The sequence below is a fragment of the Aphelocoma coerulescens genome, chromosome 10 (assembly GCF_041296385.1).
Source record: "Aphelocoma coerulescens isolate FSJ_1873_10779 chromosome 10, UR_Acoe_1.0, whole genome shotgun sequence".
In the NCBI taxonomy this organism is placed as follows: domain Eukaryota; kingdom Metazoa; phylum Chordata; class Aves; order Passeriformes; family Corvidae; genus Aphelocoma; species Aphelocoma coerulescens.
The window spans coordinates 2069663-2087350 of NC_091024.1; the positions used below are offsets into that span (position 1 = coordinate 2069663).

The 17688-nt window shown below is 38.6% G+C and overlaps 1 protein-coding gene across 1 annotated transcript in view; it reads left to right on the forward strand.

Moving 5' to 3' along the window:
- Nucleotides 1–17688, forward strand: part of SEMA6D (semaphorin 6D) — a 209694-nt gene that overhangs the window by 74418 nt on the left and 117588 nt on the right. Inside the window, exon 2 of the mRNA XM_069025708.1 lies at nt 4177–4257. The gene's annotated coding sequence lies outside the window, so the exon portion shown is untranslated. The remainder of the gene's footprint in view (nt 1–4176; nt 4258–17688) is intronic.

Consider the following 17688-nt stretch of genomic DNA (forward strand, 5'->3'; position numbering starts at 1 on the left):
CTGTTGTGTCACAAAAATAGTTTGTACAGACTAATCTAATGATGCATAAATTAATGAGTATTCTATGATAATCTATTCAGTGAAGTTAAGGTGTAAAATTAAGCACTGGGTTCCTAGAGGACTTCTAGGGTATTACCAGTTCAAACATTAGTTTCTCTTTCTTATCTATAAATTTTTGAAAGTGTTTTGGAAGTGTCAGTGTTTTCTTGAGATTAATGTTCCTCTTGCTAGGGACTTTCTCTTTGTTGTACTTGATACCATCTGTGACACACTACTCAGCAAGCTGGAGTCATGACTACCATCACAGATCCTTGTGATTTGCAATATAAATTTCATTTTTAGGGAATCATCAATTGTGTCCTCTCAGCTGATTGTTTCCCTTTAAATGTGCTTGCAGTATTTACTTTCACTAAGCTTTCTGGACCATAAGTGCCCCTATAATGCCCAAGTTCTCTTTGCTTCCCAGGATTATGAATTTGCCTTATAGAAATCATGGAAACATAGAAATAGCTTTCTCAGCCATTGTATCAGCCATTTTTTTGACAATATTTTGAGGGGCTCGCTGCTGCCTCTGATCAAAACTGTGCTGAAAACCATCTGCATTGCCAGAAATGTGATATGCGTCTTTCTAGCCTTAGAATAGACTTGACCATGAAAAAAAATGGAAATTTGAACCCAAATCACCAACTCTTCATGTCCTCACACTGAAATATGTCCCATGAATATGAAATATTTCATATGTTTTTCCTCAAAGAATAAATCATAGTATTTTTCTGAGATAAAAAGCATAGTGGAACAAATATGCCCATATTTTTCAGCCGGTTCAGGTGTCATGTCTGAATATAAACCAGGTATTCAGAGACCTTTTGTGGATCTGCAATCATTTTTGAAATGGTGGAACTTCATGGTATATTAAATTCATCCACTTGTCAAGTTCTGTTCACCTGTGAGAGACACACACGGGTTTTCCATAAAGACCCACTTACAACTTGGTCTAGCAAGGGTGGAAAATGCCCAGCAACATCTTTATTGTCTCTCTTCCTTTGGTCTCCTTGCACAAAAGCAAGTGATGTTCTTGACTTGATTGAGTTCAGCTTCTGCCTTCTCTCTGAATCTCTCAAAGCCGCCAAGACCACTGTTCCTATAGATATTTTCTCTGCTTGTTGCTTTGTGCAACAGGGTATTTCTAGCAGAGGAACCTTGTGACCAGGCTGACTCACTCCATAGCACAGCCACTCTTTTTTCTCAATTCTATCAGTTGCCTACCTACTGTAATTGAAATCTTCACCACAGTACTAATCTCCTCTTCACCACCTTTGACTCATTCCTCAAAGCCTCTTCTCCCACCACAGTTTCTTTTTCTGAGAAGGATCTTGGCAATTTCTTCCCAGTGAGAAATGATAAACATATGATCTTCATAACTGCTCCCTTTACTGGCTGCTCTGTTTCTGAAACAGTCCTCTAGCCTATCACAAGTTACAAAGTTTGCCAACTGCTGTCCTCTGCTCACCCTCCTTATGCATTTCCCCATCTGATCCCCTTTTTCCTCCACTCTGTCACTCTCTTTCTCTTTTCTTACAAATTTTCAAGCTAAGCCTTTCACTTACTGAAAACATCCCAGCGTTTATCCAACCTGTCCTTCCAAGAGGCTCTCATCCCTGAATGCATGAAGCACACTACAGTCATTTCCATCTACTTCCCACTCCTTGTAGTCAATGGGAACTGCTCAAAGCAGTCTGTAGTAACTTTCTCCAGTCTAATCAGACTGGGGACTCCACCTTTGACCCTGTGAATCAATCAGCTGTTTTAACTTCAATAATCATACTGCAATGCTCTCCTCTTTTGGCTTCCATAGTGCTACCCTTTCCTCCCTGTGCTCCTTGGTGAATTTGCCTTCTCACATCTCCAGTTGCAGGATGTTACAGGGAAGCCAAAGATTACCTTACCCACTTACCTTACCCAAGATTACCTTACCTAACTCAAATAATGATGTTAGAAAATTAATTTTCTTAGTTTCTTCCTTTTTTTGTTGTCTTTGGCTATATTGTTTACTGGCCATTTTTCTCAGGTGATGCTCCCTTTTCTCTTTCCAGCAGCTCATTTTTCCTTTCTCCACCCTGTGTTGATTTCCTCCTCGACTCTTGTTTTCAAGGCAGAACCTTTGTGCCTTCTTTGGAACACTTCAGGTGCTTCTGCAAAGCTGCTTCTTCAAATCTCTCCTCAAAATGTGCTTTTACCAGGTTCCCTGCAGAAAGTACTGCTTGTCATAATGGTTGTTATCTTCTTCTTTTTTTCCCTCTTACTTCATACTGACCTACTGCCTTTTGTCCTCAATCCACTGTACAAATCCTGAGGAGTGTTTCCACTGTGCATTTAGCGAGGGCTGATGCTGTGGAGTCCTGCTTGTGAGTAGAACTCGGAGGAGCTGTGGTAAACAGCAGTGAAGGGAGCAGTAAAGGCCAGGAGCAGTTGAAGTCATGGCTATATCCCTGCAGAATGGGCCTGGCACACTATTCTAGCAGTTAATATTTTTGGCAAAAATACAGATATGGAAACTATGTCCATGTCCAGATGTGCACAGAGAGAGCTGCCAGAACAGAGTAGTATACACTGTAACATATGCTGTTTTCATACCTATGGAGAGATGCAAGTCCTTACCTTGGAAAAAGTGAAACGCTGAATAAGCTCTGGGATCAGCAGCTATGGTTCTGGGGTGCTTAACCACCTAAGTCATTCCCTCCAGCACCCATTTGTTGTAATCTCCCTCCAATGATATTAAAAATACAGAAACCTTGGCCAGGTTGTGGTTGATCTAATTTATAAAACATTTTCTGGATATTAGCAGCCAGGGCAATGCACTTGTAGCTTTTAAATTGTGTTAAATATACTGTAAACTCCCTGAAAGAACCTTTCATTGAAGATTATTGTATGAAGATCTGAAGATTAAAGTGTCTAGATTAAAGATTAATGTGAAGTGCACTGGGATATTGTTTGATGTATAAGGAGCTATATAGTATATTTATCATGCACTTTTCAAAACTGCCTGGGGGAATTAGACACCCAGTTCCCTACATGTCTTTGAAAATCTCACTCTAAGGAATTTGTTGTTATATAGTGAAAATGGTAATATTTTCATTGGGAGCTTGAGTCAAAGAGGAAAGGAGAGACGTGGAAACCCTCTGTATTCAACTAGGGCTTGATGTTGGCTCCTTACAGTTTTTTTTATTGTTTGGAATTTGCTCCGTCATTGTAGAGAGACAACTTGGATTTGAGTGCTACAAGTTCATAAAACTGGTCTGACCCAAGAACATTGCTCCACCTGCCTATGTATTTCTTGTCATCAATTCCATTTCTTCTTTGCTCTCACTTCAGGATAGTTTTCATGTTCTCCTAAACCGAAGTAATTTAAACAGTGTATAAAATAACCATACAAACATTGATGAAACAAATGCATACGTGTACATATTTGTATTTACAATGCCATATGCAAATTTATGCAAAAATAATTATGTTATACATGTATTTTTTTTTAATAATCCTTTTGCTGGAGTTTTTCTCAGTCTATTTTTTTGTCGAGAAATAGCAGTACTTTAATGAAAGAAATGTTCTGCATATGGTAGAAATTACGTGTTTGCTTGTTCCTGAAGTGCTGCAGTACAAATAAGCTGTTAAATGCCAACTCTGAATGTTATTTTTCAGATGTTAAGAGAGATAGTCCTGTACTAAAACTATTAGGAGGCAAATTTATTTGAACTTCAAAACCCCTTTGATCTGAAAGGAAAATGAACTGCGTATGAGTTGTACGCTTCGTTAATTTAGGGTTGGCCAACTGTGTGCATTTTTGTTTGTTTGCTTTTTTTCCAGGAGGCATTCTTCTATTGAAGTTTATTAAAACTTATAATGCAATACACTGTTATTTTTTTTCTGGTAAAATCTGTTGGATTGCTTTCATAAAAGGACAGTTTTTCCATAGAAAGTACCCTGTGAGAATCAGTATTCAGGTTCACAGGCACTTGAAAAGTCAATGTGCAGGTGTGTTGCATTCAGAGCTATTGTAGTGGTCTTATCATTAAACCTGCAGTAGGCATTTATAAAGTAAGGCTTTCACGGGTACTGGGTAAGTGTGATTAAAAATAATCATCTGTCTGATGAATATTTTCCTCTGACTTTTGGCAGGATAACCCATCTGAAATTGTGCCAGAGTTTACGGGAACACTGATGCCAGCAATTTAAGGATCCTCACATTTGGTCTCAGTGGTAAGTTCTAAAGATGTCATAGTAAACCACGTTAGAATATTACTGGTTTCTGTTATGTTTCACTAAAATTGAATCTGTGTGAAAGATGAAGCACTTCTCCTTGACCAATACAACGATAGAGAGATAATAAGAACATATATTGATCTGCGAGAGATTGAGCTCAGAAGCTCAGGACACAAGTTCTGAGCAATTTTCATCAGACTAAAATCAAAAGGCCTTTTTTATTGTCCCTTCTACTAATGTAACTGCTCTCAGAAGGTTTGACATTGTACATTTCGGAGAATGTAACCATTGGGCAGACTCCAAAGAGAAAGTAAAATTCACAAAAGGAAATCCAGTGGCTTCTTCTTGCTGAAAACAAAGCAATAAGTTGTAAAATTACAAATTATTTTTCCCTTTTAATGCTCTCTTTGTTGTAACTACTCTGATTGATTAAACCTTGAGTCAGATTTTTAAATACTGCTGTGGAGAAATTGGAGGGAGATTTAATCTATCTGCATCTTGAAGCACAGAAGTCCTGCTGCAGAGATGATTTCCCAGCTTTTGTAAAAGAGAGGGAAGAGGGAGCAGCTGAATTCTGCTGTAGTTTTGCATCATTTGGAATAGACCTTCCATGGTAGCTGGGTAGAGTGGAATAGTTCTTCAACAGGAACTCATGTTGGTGCTTAAGTGCTCAGCTTTTTCAGGAAGAAAGGCCTAATTTTAGATTATATTATTTGTGATAGTATTGTGGTCATAATTATTCTCCCTGTCATGCCGTATACCTCATGGAGTGTTTTGGTCCCTGGGGAGGTAGGAAGTGTGGGGAGGCATGGGAGGGCACCCCAGTGCATGTGACACTCTGGCTCTCAGCAGCTCTAGGGGCCACTGCTGGAGGCAGGGCTTGGCCAGCCCTTGGACTCACCCAGGCCAGTCGTGCCCGTGCTGCTTTCAGATCACTGTGATACAGATGTCAAGTACCAGCACTTCCAAGTCCTTACAGTCACAGGCTATTGAAGTATATATTTTTTGAATTAGATTACTCTGCAAAAGCAAGAACTTTTCTGACATGGAAACATTCCTCTAGCAATTTATTATCATTAACCAAGTACTTCAATAAAATCTCTGCTTCAGTTTAAAGATGTATTCAACAACAATAGCATTCCTATTCAGTCATGCTCTATTCATACAAAAAATGAGCATAATACTGTGTTATCATGAATCCTCAAGACAGATTACATTTTGTTATTGCTGGGTGACTTTTATAATGTGGGAATGTGTTTCTAATAAAGGACAGTATCTCCCTCAGAGCATACTGTTCTAGCAATGTTCTTTATTAGAAATAAAAGAATACAGCATTCATATCATGTTACTTGATCACATAACCAGTGTGCAGAACAACAAATTATCAAGGCAGTTTTGTAAGCAAATAATATGATCCTAACAACACTATTCTTAACTTTTCAGATTGTTGTTTGACATTGCTAAAATCTGTAAGCACTGTGGCTTAGAGAGTTGAAAGTCAATGCTCTTCTGACAGACAGAATTTATGAAAGCCAGAAGTGGCTGGACTAAACTACTAGATCTTCTTCCCCTGAAAAAAAGCAAGACAGTAGTGACCTAGCACAGGAAAACAAGAGAGCTGCCTTTGTTGTCTCTTAGCTGAGGCAAATGAAATCCATTATAAGTCATCTGAGGTGCAGCCCTGTGACAAAGCTCCCATTCACTTCAGCAAGAGCCACTCACGTAATGGACATTTAAGCACTAAAAACTATAACAGGGTTAGATAAAGTCCTTTAGGAGCTAGGAGAAAAATTTGGCCAACTATAAAAACATACAGGGAGAGAGAAAGAGGAACTTGCATATTCATGTTCCCAGTAAATACGTAGCATATGCCTCAGAAGGGGTAAGGACCTTCAGGGCATGCCGGTGACCAGCTCGCTTGTTGAACTGTTCAATATTCTGTGCAATTAAAGGAAAGTGTGTATATGGATGTCTGTGAAAATGAGGAAAAAAGTGTTCCTTCTTCCTGCATTTCTTTATTTGACCATCCCTTCACACTTCATTTCAGCCGTTATATGGGTTTTGTGTTCATACTTTATTCTATTTTCTTGAGGCAAGAAAGATTTTCAATGAGAAGTTGATGAATGTCCATATTAAATTGGATCCCTTTTTTAATTAAGTTCATCTGAATTTAATTTTGCAATTTTACTTCAGTAAACTCATCTGACTCCAGATGTTGAATGTGATTTTTCTATTCCTTCTCTCACATAATTTTACCTGTAAAAGATTTATGACTTAGAGAGGCATTTCTGAACACTTTTCAGTGTTTTTAGCCTGTGTTTCGTGAATGGCTGGTACACATGACCAATTAGCATCCAAAAATACCACTCTGCACCCAGGCCTTCTTTCAATAGAGTCTTATTACTTCTATTACTTGAACTTTAAACAAATAATCAGCTTTTTAAAAAGCATTACCAATGCGTTTAAAATGATAAAGGGATTTTAAAAAGATTTTTAAATATCTGCAGATATTTTAAAAGTGAAAGAGAAGTCTTCAGAAGCTACAGGATTCCATAAGAAAAAATGTAAGAACTACTCACTTTGATTAAAGGAAATTCCAAATGATTTGGGGGGGTTTGGACCCTATTCTTTCATTACAACTGTAGTAGTGAATTGTTCAGAGCATGTTATTTGGACTTTGTAAGCATGGGAAACAAATACTGAAGTGGCTATGGTCTTAAAAGATTTAAGACATACTAATTTTTTAAGATGTACTCATTGTGCTACCAAGAACAGTGACATTGCAGATTTAACTGTCACTGCATACTTTTCATATTCTGTCACGGCTTCTGGATCAGTGTGAATGGCTCTAATTTTAAGAATTACTCAGAATCCGCTCCTTAAATCTGGACATATCTAATAACTTTGTATGTGACACATACGAGGCATTGTATCATGCAGGCTCTGGTTCTCATCAAAGAAACAGATACCCCAATTAAACTTTCAGATAATACTAAAAAGAGAATAGTCCAACTGTAAACAAAAGGGTGGTTGTATTCTTTTTATTTCTTCAAAATGAAATCACTTTCCTTGAGAGTTTTTGCTGGTGTAAGCCTCTTGATATATTAATTTGAAATATTTATCCGTGCAGTCAATAGATCAAATTTTGAACATTTGTGTCAGTTCCAGGCTCATGGGATGCAAAGTGCTGTGGGTGTGATTGGCAATGTGCTACTCCAGGTTTGTTGGGAGATTTCTTCAGAACAAGTGGAGTTCCCGGAACTGAGCAGCAGTATTGCTAATATGAACCAACTTCTCTATTTTCTCCTTTTATATTCCTCCAAGCCTCCATAATAGAACTTGGCACTGACTAAAGGATTTGAGGAGCTGTTGTTATTCCTGGAATCCGTGTGTTAGGGTAGGGAATGAGTGAGGGACCAGCTGAGAGATGTCAGTGGCAAGGCTGTAGAGCCGTGCCTCTAGTGATTTTCCATAGGCAGTGGAGGAAGTCAGTTGCAGGGAGCTTCCTCAGTCAGAACCAGACCATAAACCCTGAAAATTTGGCTCTTCTTTTGTACTCAGATCATGTCGTTCTGGTGAAAAAAATGACCTTCTAGTGCAAATCTCACTTCTGTGAGAGTTAGATTTCAGCATCTTTCTCACAATGCTTATCAATTACTACCTCTATATTAATTCATCTGTGTTTCCTAAAAGGACTTTTCACCATTCATCAATAGCAGGTGTGATTTGCTCGTTTTTCTAGCAAAAGAAAGAAACATAACAATCCTCCATTGGGAGAAATGCTTCTGAGCTATAAAGGCTTCATGTGTGAGTCTGGATGGGACCCAAAGAAGGAACCACTTAGAAATTACAAAATGACACATTTTATGTTATTGTTAAATTGTCGAGATTTTCTATATATTTGCTGAGATTGTAACCATACAGGGTGTTTTCAAAGACACTAGAGAAGGGGATGTGAAACCTCCATGGTCTTAAGAATTCCTAATGACTGCCTGCCAATACAGCTGAATCCCGCAGAGTAATGGGGGGAATGCCTACCATGTAAATATAAAGGGGGTTATTTAGGAGACCCAGTGAGCTGTGAATTATTGCCTAGGTTGTCACAAAAAAAAAAAAAGGAAAATGAGTTGTGAAGAGGAAAGAACGTGTGCTGAGTTCTGAATAGCTTTGTAAGACTTTTTCTGAGATAGATGGGGAAACTTATACATGCTCTGCAAAAAGAGATATCTGTTCTGTCAGATTGCAGATGCATCAGCCACCCAGATTACTGTGAAAAACCCATTAAAGAAACAAAACTGGGTTATTTTTATGCCTGAAAAATGCATGAATCAGAAGAAAATAATTTTAGTTCAATAAGTGAATTTAAGATCTTTGTGGATCTGGTTTCTGGTGAAGTCAGGGGGGATGTGTCCACTGCATTTAGTAGGACCTCGTCTGGGCCCTTGTAGGTTAAAGAGTTAAGAGCTTGACTGATAACAGAGCTGGCAAGGGCCACCTTCCAAGCCTGGTTGTGTTGTGAATCATTGGCACAAAATAATTGAAATTATATATTTGGAAATACTTCTAAAAAATTTCACTTCATGTGCTGAAGCTCATAATCTGTATCCTAAAGGGATAGTCTGAAAATCTACACTGTCCACTTGTATAATATTACGTATATGCAAATATTTACTTTTTTTTAATGGGAAGAATTTCATCTAAATTATGAAACTCATCTTTCTGTTCACTTCAGGCACTTTGACACAATTGAGGCAAAAAAACTTAGGGTTGTAAGATCTAAACAGGACATTGTATTTATGACATGAAACTCATACAATCTCTGTATTTTTTGTTCCATTACATTGTAATGGGAACTTACTTGCTGTCAGCATTGTATCTGTTTAAATGGAGCCTGTGGGTTTATAAGTATGGTGACAGAAAGAGCATATGAAATGAAAGAAACTTATGCCAGCTGTGTTAAGTTTTTACAGCTAGTTCCTTTAAGCAGATCTGGCTAGGAATAATGTCTTGGTTTTAAAAATTCAAGCTATTTTTTATTTTTTTTAAATCCCACTTTCAGTAGAATAAATAAAATTTTATACAAAGATGGACTAAAAAGGGAAGACTAAGACCACAGAATGCTAAGGAAAGAGTATTTCTCAAGGAGTTAGTCTTTTTCAAGAAAGAACTTCGAGATTTTGTTGCTGAAATTAACAGAAAAAGTAAATTTTTTTTATCTACATCTGAAGGTGGAGTAGAATCCTTCAGATCTCTCAGTAATTGTTGTTAAGAACTTTCTCTCCTGAGCTGAGTGGTTCTAAATTAAATGATTTGTTTTTCAATATGAATAGGATTTTCTTTTCCGTTAGCTTACATGTAATAAACACAGTTTGAGAAAGAGATGAACCATGTCAGTGTAATTCCCAAGATGAGAAATGAATACCTGAAGAACTTCATTCTTCTAAGATAAAAAATGCATTACTTTAACATTTATTCCTGGTGATTCTGCTAAGTAGTGGTTGTGGTGTGGATTCTTGTTACACAGAGAATATTCACCAAATTATATATAAACATACTGACACTGCTTGTACTGTAAGTCCATTGGTAGTGAAATATCCCCAAATATCTTAAAGCTTTTACCAATAGAACTGTTTGAGAACATCACAAAGTAATTAAAGGTGACAGATTAGACCAGCCAGAAAAGAAAATTTGGTTCTGAACAAAACTAATGGTTTCCAAACATGAAATATGCACATATATTTGAACCATTTCCTTATTTTTCTTAGGTTTCACCTGGCAAAAGTAAATGTGAGACTCTAGTCTGAAAGTAAATCAAGGCCCCAGGGAGGAGGGAGAGATTTATGTTAGTAAGACAAAGTCAGGTAGTGCAGAGGATTTGGAATTAGGCTGAGTTTCATTTCCTCCAAACAGGCTGTGAGATGACAGCCCAAACTCCATGAGAGATCTTGGAAGGGTCTGTAGGCAACTGTTTGGGTGTCTTCCATGAAGTGAGGGTTAGTCCTTTTCTGTTAAAAGAAATATAAAATATGGTGTTTGGAAAGAAGTATAATATAAAGGCAGGTCCATAAGAAATCTTACATGACACTGGTGCTTTGTGACTGTATGTGACATGTGCAGGTAGGATCTCTTCAAAAACAGTTCCCCTTTTTACCAAGGTCTGAGCTAACTCACTGGATGTCCATGTTGTGGAGTGATGGGATGATACTGCATTCCATAAAAATGGAATCATTCTTCATTCATGAGAATTAATAGTACACAGTACAATAAAGTCATTAATTAGTTTCTTTATTTTCTTTCTTACTAACTGTTCATAGTCAAAGTGCAAACAATAAGTAGTAATTTAAAACAAACAAACAAAAAATCCCCAAAGAAACAACAACAAAAAAAAACCCACACAAAAACCCTACTGGTCCTTCAATTGTATCTGTTACATGCTAGTGCAGAATTACTAATGAGAACATGTTTAGGTATAAATAAATCTTTTATCCTCATTATAACTCCACTGTGTTCCTACAGTGAAGTCATCCACACAGAGCTGATTATGGGTTGAAAGCCTCAATAGCCTCTTTTATTTATAATAAATATTGCATACTAATGTTAACAATGTCATTGTGCAGTGTCTCAATAGAGGATTATGACTTCATGTAATGTTAGCTTGATGTCTCTTCTCTCCTGTAATGGAGTCAATTTTCCTTACAAAGGAGATGAGAATCACTTATTCACAAATCTCGTAACAAATATTCTGTGTACGTTCTATGTTAACCCAATATTAAGGTGGCACAATGAAGCTCAAAGAGAGGAAACACAGAATTGAAGTTCAGTGCTTAATCTTAATTTACCCCTGTTGTGTGCACTGAAATGCACTTTAAAGTTAGAAATCTCTATTTCTCCCCAAATATTTGAAATGTGAATTACTACGTTTTTAGGTATAATTGCACAAATAGGTGCGTGGAATATTCCTAAAATGTGCATGACTATAAATAACACAATCATAAATGTGATTTTGTGGCACACAGCTCATGGAAAGAGAGGATGAGCTGTATTTATATTAATGAGCAAAGAGTAAGGCAATCTTCCATCAGCTGCCAGAGACAAGCAGCACGTTGGGGAATAGGAACCCATCTCAGGCAGCACTTAGGCACATGCTTAACCTCAATTAGGGCATCAGTGGGACTTCAGAATAATCTTAAACACTGAGGAGAAAAAGGAACTCATGCACTGGCGTTAAGACTCATATTTATATAATAAAGCAAAATATTTGGTAAGCTATAGCACAGTCATTTGATGTATGTATGTAGATATTGTGTACTATTAACATAATACCGTTGGATGCTTAGCTCCTGAATGCCTTCAAAATAATTTATCTGAATGCTCATGAGGGAAGTTCAGGCTAAGATGAAAAGCATAAATCCGCCTAACAGCTAACAAATAATTCACATTAACTGAGGACATGTACAGAATGCAGAACTTTATGATAACTAAGAGGCAGAATATTACAGCTCTTGTGAAAATACCAGCTCATATTAGTGCAAGTTTGCACCTTAACATAAACAATAAAATTAAACAAGACTTAGCCTAAAACAGAATTCAAGTAGAAACTGAATCCTTTTTAGTGGAATAGGACACCTCTGGCAGGAAACAGTTTCAGAACCAATTCTATCATCCCAGTTTTTCACATCTGTACAAAAATTTGATGTCACATTGCACAGACCGTGCAGGTACTGAAAATACACAGATATTTCTTGCAGAGAAAAGAATGTTTGATATTTGAGAGACTTATGTCCCACTTAAACTAAACTCATGTCTATATTTTCGTTAGAATATCACTTCTAACTGCAGTGTAATCCTGCCTGATTTGTCTGGAGATCTTGCAACGTGTTAATATTTTTATCTATTTCACAAATATGATTTTCAAGAGCTATTATTTCAATTATTTATTTTAGGAACTGCTGGCTAGATTGTCTCCTTTCTGCCAGTATAAATTTGGAGGCATTCCACCCATGTCAGAAGTCAACTTCACATTTACACCAGTGTGTCTATAAAGGATTAAGCATTTGCCCTCTGGTCTGTTTTCTAAGTTTAATTGCATACTCATAACGTTATTTTTTTTTCTTTTATTTTCATATTAGTGTGTACTAATTAGGAACAATTTTAAACTACAGAATTATGTGAATTGTGGTGGAATGAACAAAAGAGACAATATGTACATGATACCCTGTAGCTGGGAGAGATGATGGGCTCCTGTGTGCACAAGGGAAATTGGTTCGGAATTACCTGATCTTTTTGCCCGTAGTCAGTGACAAGAGCACAGGGTAGAAATGAGTGTGAAAGGAGGGGAGCAGTGAGCAGATGTAGTTTCAGCTCGTTGACAAGGTAACATTTCAGGGGAGGTGTGCAATGCTTTTGGTGCTCTGGTAGCACGGATGTGTTTGCTGGTGGAATTCGTTACCTCTGTGGTGTTAGCTCAGCTAAAAAACAATTGGACTTTTTTCAATTAACTCCAGAAAGACAGGCCTTTGACTTCGTGCAGGGCTCTCTGCAGGATCCATGGAGTCTTAAAAATTTCTATTACCTCTGGCTCAGCTTTGTGTCCCTTTACTTCAGTGGGGACTGTTCACCTGGCCCCAGGCAGGATCCCAGCGTTTGAGCACAGCACTTTGGGGCTCAGCCCTCGCTGCAGGAGGGCTCAGGCACAACAGTGTTGGAGTTTTGGCATGGGGTAAATAACCCAGGCAAATGTAAGGCTCCCAACATCAGCCATTTTCACAACATAAAAAATTCCAAAGGGATTTTCCTTCGAACTTTAAAATATGTGCAGGAATCATGTAACAGCCCAGCACAAAAGCTGCAGGTTTTGAGAATTTAAAAATAAGTGAAAATGGGGATTTTTGATGAGATCATATTTCCAGTTTATGGGATGCATTTCTAACTGGACTTCCACCTCTTGTAACAAACAGGGGCCAAAAGCTCCCTCTGAGTGAGGGAATTCCCCAATCCTGCAGGTTCCCTCTAGCCACGTTGGTGGACATGCATGGAGGAGCCTCCACGAAAAGGCCCAGAGCTCTGGTCACTGCTGGAGGCCACTTGAGGATGGTCAGTGCAGGAACTCTCTCCCCTCTCCCACCCAGGGGTGATGCTGGGCACACACTGCAGTGAGAACCACACATCAAAGGAGTCCTTGTGAACAGATAATTAACTTTATGTTCAATTATATGTCCAAAAATTACCTGAAAATTGATGTTCCAAAAAACAACAACAAAAAAAACCTAATTCAAATTTTTTAGCTGCTCTCACTATACTTACTACAAAAATCCTCCAAAAAATTTTCTCTTGAATAAATAAGCCTCTACTTACATAAATAAAGAAGCCATATTTAGATTCCAGTTCAACATGTAGGAGAAATTTGGCAAATCTAATGTTTTCAAATCAATTTGGTATGTGTTATGAGAATAATGTCAGTGGAAAGGTTGCTTTTTAATTTTTTTTCTTTAAAAATGTAAAGGCGAAAGAAGAAAGTTGGCTTTGATAAACAGCAAAGCAGTGCTTTAAATAGCTAGAGCAGTGATAAGGCAAAGAGCTTCTAAATAAATGAGGCGTAAAAGGTTTGGGGTTTGGTTTTTTTTTAACTCCAAATGAAAGTTGTGTATTCATCAGAACAGCTTTAAATTTTGTGAAACAGGATAGCAATATATTTTAGAGTTTCAAGCAAGGAAGCATAGAGTCTTGCCATAATTGAATATGTACAACATCTCTGCAAAGAAGACAAATAACAATATCTTAAGTGCTTTCACCTTGACCAAAGAAATTCTGTAAGATAGAAGTAATTTTGAGTTTGCCACAATAAAAGAGCACTGGAATCTGGAGTTTGATAAAACCGCTCTGTTGGCTGGGAGGTTTGCCTTTCAACTGTGTTTGATGTGATATTCGGTTCATTTTGCTAAAATATTTTATGCCAAGTATTGCTATTAAATCTTGTATATTGCAGAGATTTTTGTTAACAGACACACAAGGATTGGGTTTTAAGTGGAGTTAATCATTGAACTGAGAGAAGAGAAACACTGGGGGAGTTCTTCTCTTGTACAAACAAACCACCATGCAAGCTTCAGCCATTTCTATAATTATTACCCCATTTTCAGAATAGTGTAGGTAAAATATAAAATCTGTCTTTCTCCCTCTGATCTCTATTCATATATAAGTCTTGTAAAACCTATTAGAAGAAACAGATAATGAAAATAGGAAAAGCCATGTATTTGCTGCAGCTGCTGGTGTATTGAGTCTTTTGAAGTTTGCTTTAAGCAATTATATTTGAGCACTTCTTTTGGAAGCCTAAGAAATAACGTAGAACTTTCTAAGATATTGTTGTTTTCTGACTCTTTCGATTCTTTGTAAATACTATATAACAAAATGAGAGATTTAATGCTGATTTATGTAGCCCTTAAAAAAAGAAATTTTAAAGGAAAAAGGATTTCCATAGAAAAAAGTAGTGCCCTGCCTTTTTCCGTGTAGCCTCCAGCATGTCCAAAACAGTGACTTATTTTAAAATAGTATTTTTAATTGGTTTTTGTGATTTCATTTTACTATTCGATTTACATTGTAAATGTGGGCATCTCTTCAGTGGTAAATACATGTTGCATCTCTTCAAGGGTAAATATATATTGCAGAGGTGTGGTTCAGTGTTTCTGTTGCTACTGTGCACTGAGGTGGGTGCAATCCCTGAGCACAGATTAGCCCTGTAATGGGAGCTGCTGCTCTTTGCAGCCATTTGGCAACTGATCCCTTCCCATACCAGGGAGAAGTAAGGGCATAGCTGCATGTGGGTTATACTGAGTAATGTTTAGCAGATTTTCCTGTGGTATTACTGAAACTCTAGCTTATAATTCTTAAAGCAAGATCTACGCTCCATCACCAAAAGCAGTGAGGTGTGGTAGTCAATTGTGGTTGGGATGTGGGAGAGAAAATCTGTGGCACAATCCAAGATAAGGAATAGATCATAGCCTGACAACAGGGCAGCTCTCGCTACCTAATGAAGCCATAGCTCCTAATGAGCTTGTCCTCCTGAGCCACTGAGGATAATGGATCTGTGCAATTCTGGAGTCCTTTCCCCATTTCACAGCCCAAGCCCAACTGGGAGGCACTATGACATTTAAGGATGACTGCCATTTTCCATTGCTGACGCTTCAGTTAAAATGATTTGTCCTTGTGTTTCTTACTTTCCATAGTAATCGCTGCCATAACTCTGTGTCCAGTGGCGTTTGACTGTGAAAGTGACACACACACACGAGGGAACATGTCTAGGAAAGGAGCAGACGACATGGCAACTGGTGCTAAAGTAGCATCATCCCTCGTGGGTCTGTAGCACTCTGCCCCAAACATGGACAAAAACTTGCAGCACGGACCAAAAGTCAACCAGCTCAGGCCTTGCAGCTCTCCTGGGTCAGCTGCAGGCCATTGCTGGTCTGGGTTTGCAATAAGGTGTTAGGTAGTGGTCCTGTCTTCCTTGACAGCTGTCTGATCAGGAGGAGCATGGAGGGCTGGAGTGCCAGGTGGGATCTCAGGTATCGTTTAGGGCCTGGTGGGAGGGTGCAACACCACGTGCTGATGTTCATTGCCTTTCTTTGGGTAGGCTGATGGCTCCTTGAAAATTGGCTTGGCAGCACAGCACAAAAATCACAGTATGGATGCCACAAGTTTTAGAGGAACTGCTCTGTGGATGCTACATAAGAGTTTTACAGGAACTCTGTTCTGGCAGCACACAAAAACACTGATTTTCCCCACTACTCTCTTTGGCTGCTGCTGTTCCTGCTGCATCTATAACCAGAACCTAAACCCAACAGACCCTGCAGCTGGCAGCTCACCATGCAGCCACAGAGGAAGGTCAGGCAAGGAGTAATCCCAGTAAGATGTTGTTTAAGAAATTCCTGTGCCCTGGATATGACAGAAAAGACTTAACAGTGACTTCTCCAAAAAAAAATACAATTCCGTTTCATGTTATTTTAAGGAAGACGATGAGACCACCTTAAACTTTTGGAGTATGTATAAAAGAGTATAAATAACAGCTCTCTGAGCTGTTTTAAGCCTTTTAAAATTTGTATTAATCACACAGATTTCTGTAGCAAACAAAATAAATAAAAATCCTTCCAGCAGAGAAACTTCTGTTGCAAGTACTCAAAAATAGAGCCCTGCACTGAAATTTCCAAATTAAATATTTTATTTCCAGCACACTTTTTTTTTTTTTTTTTCTCTGAGGAAACTTTTTAATTAGACTCTCTGCTAACCTGTTCCTGCTGTAAGGGCGGTACGTGGTGTGGGAAGGTGGCTCTCCCAGTGCAGTGGGTGACTCCAGGAGATGGAGCTGAAGAGCAGCAGGATGAAGGGAAACACCGTGACTCGTCAGCCCACCCACAGACAGGAGCCGTGCCTCGTGTGAGCCCTGGGGCTTTAGTTTAAATTTAGAGAGTTTCTTCTGAGGGAGCTACCCATGGAACCCTGCATCCTAGATCTCTTTGTTGTGCACAGAACCACTGCTTGTGTGGCCTCTGTGTTAAAGAGCAGAACCTACGTATGTTTAAAATAAAGGAGAAACACAGTCCAGTGTATGACTCGGTCCAACCAGCATCTGTTTTGGGGATAGAACAAGGACAGAAATAAGGAAGATGATGCTGAAAATATGGTCAGTTCTACCCAGGGACACTTTTTTCCCAGGAACATGATGTGGTCTTCAAACACTTTCTTTAGCCCAGCTGCAGAGAATCCTGGGGTACAGAGACATCATGTAGCCAAGGCTGCTTCAGCTGTCACTCCTGTGGAAGGAGACACTCGTGAATGTGAATCCCTGGATTCAAGTCTTGAGAAGCCCAAACAATCCAGGAGTGACTAGGTCTTGCCACCCTAGTGAGTCCCCAGAAATCAAGGCTTGAGTCTGTCACCAGGACCTCCTACTGTTATCTTCATTTTTGCCTGTATCATAACACCCAGGTGTCCAGCAGATACAGTAATGCCATGCTGCCACAGAGAGGTAAGGAATATTTTTCTGAACAGAAGTGGAAACAGCTGCTCTGTAGTGGTTCTGAGTTACCTTGAAACATGAGCAGAGAAAATGCAATGTGTCTCTTGCCTACAAAGTCCCTCTGAGGCTTTAATTTTCAATCGAAAGGTTTTGCTCTCCAAAAATTACTCCTCACTTAAAAAGAGGAAAGATGCCCTTTGCTGCTTTTGCCTAGAGCCCAGTATCTTCTGACATTCCATGGCAGCTGTGGCAATGCTCTTCTTAATGCAAAGAACATCTGGGCTGCCTGAAATTCTGGGAGAGAAGTGTCAAAAGTGTCATAGACATCCTTGAGCAAAGAAGGATCTTCACTTTTATTACACAGAAGTGTCAAAACCAGCATTATTGAACATCAGGTTGCAATTTGGCAAGCAGAATGTAAG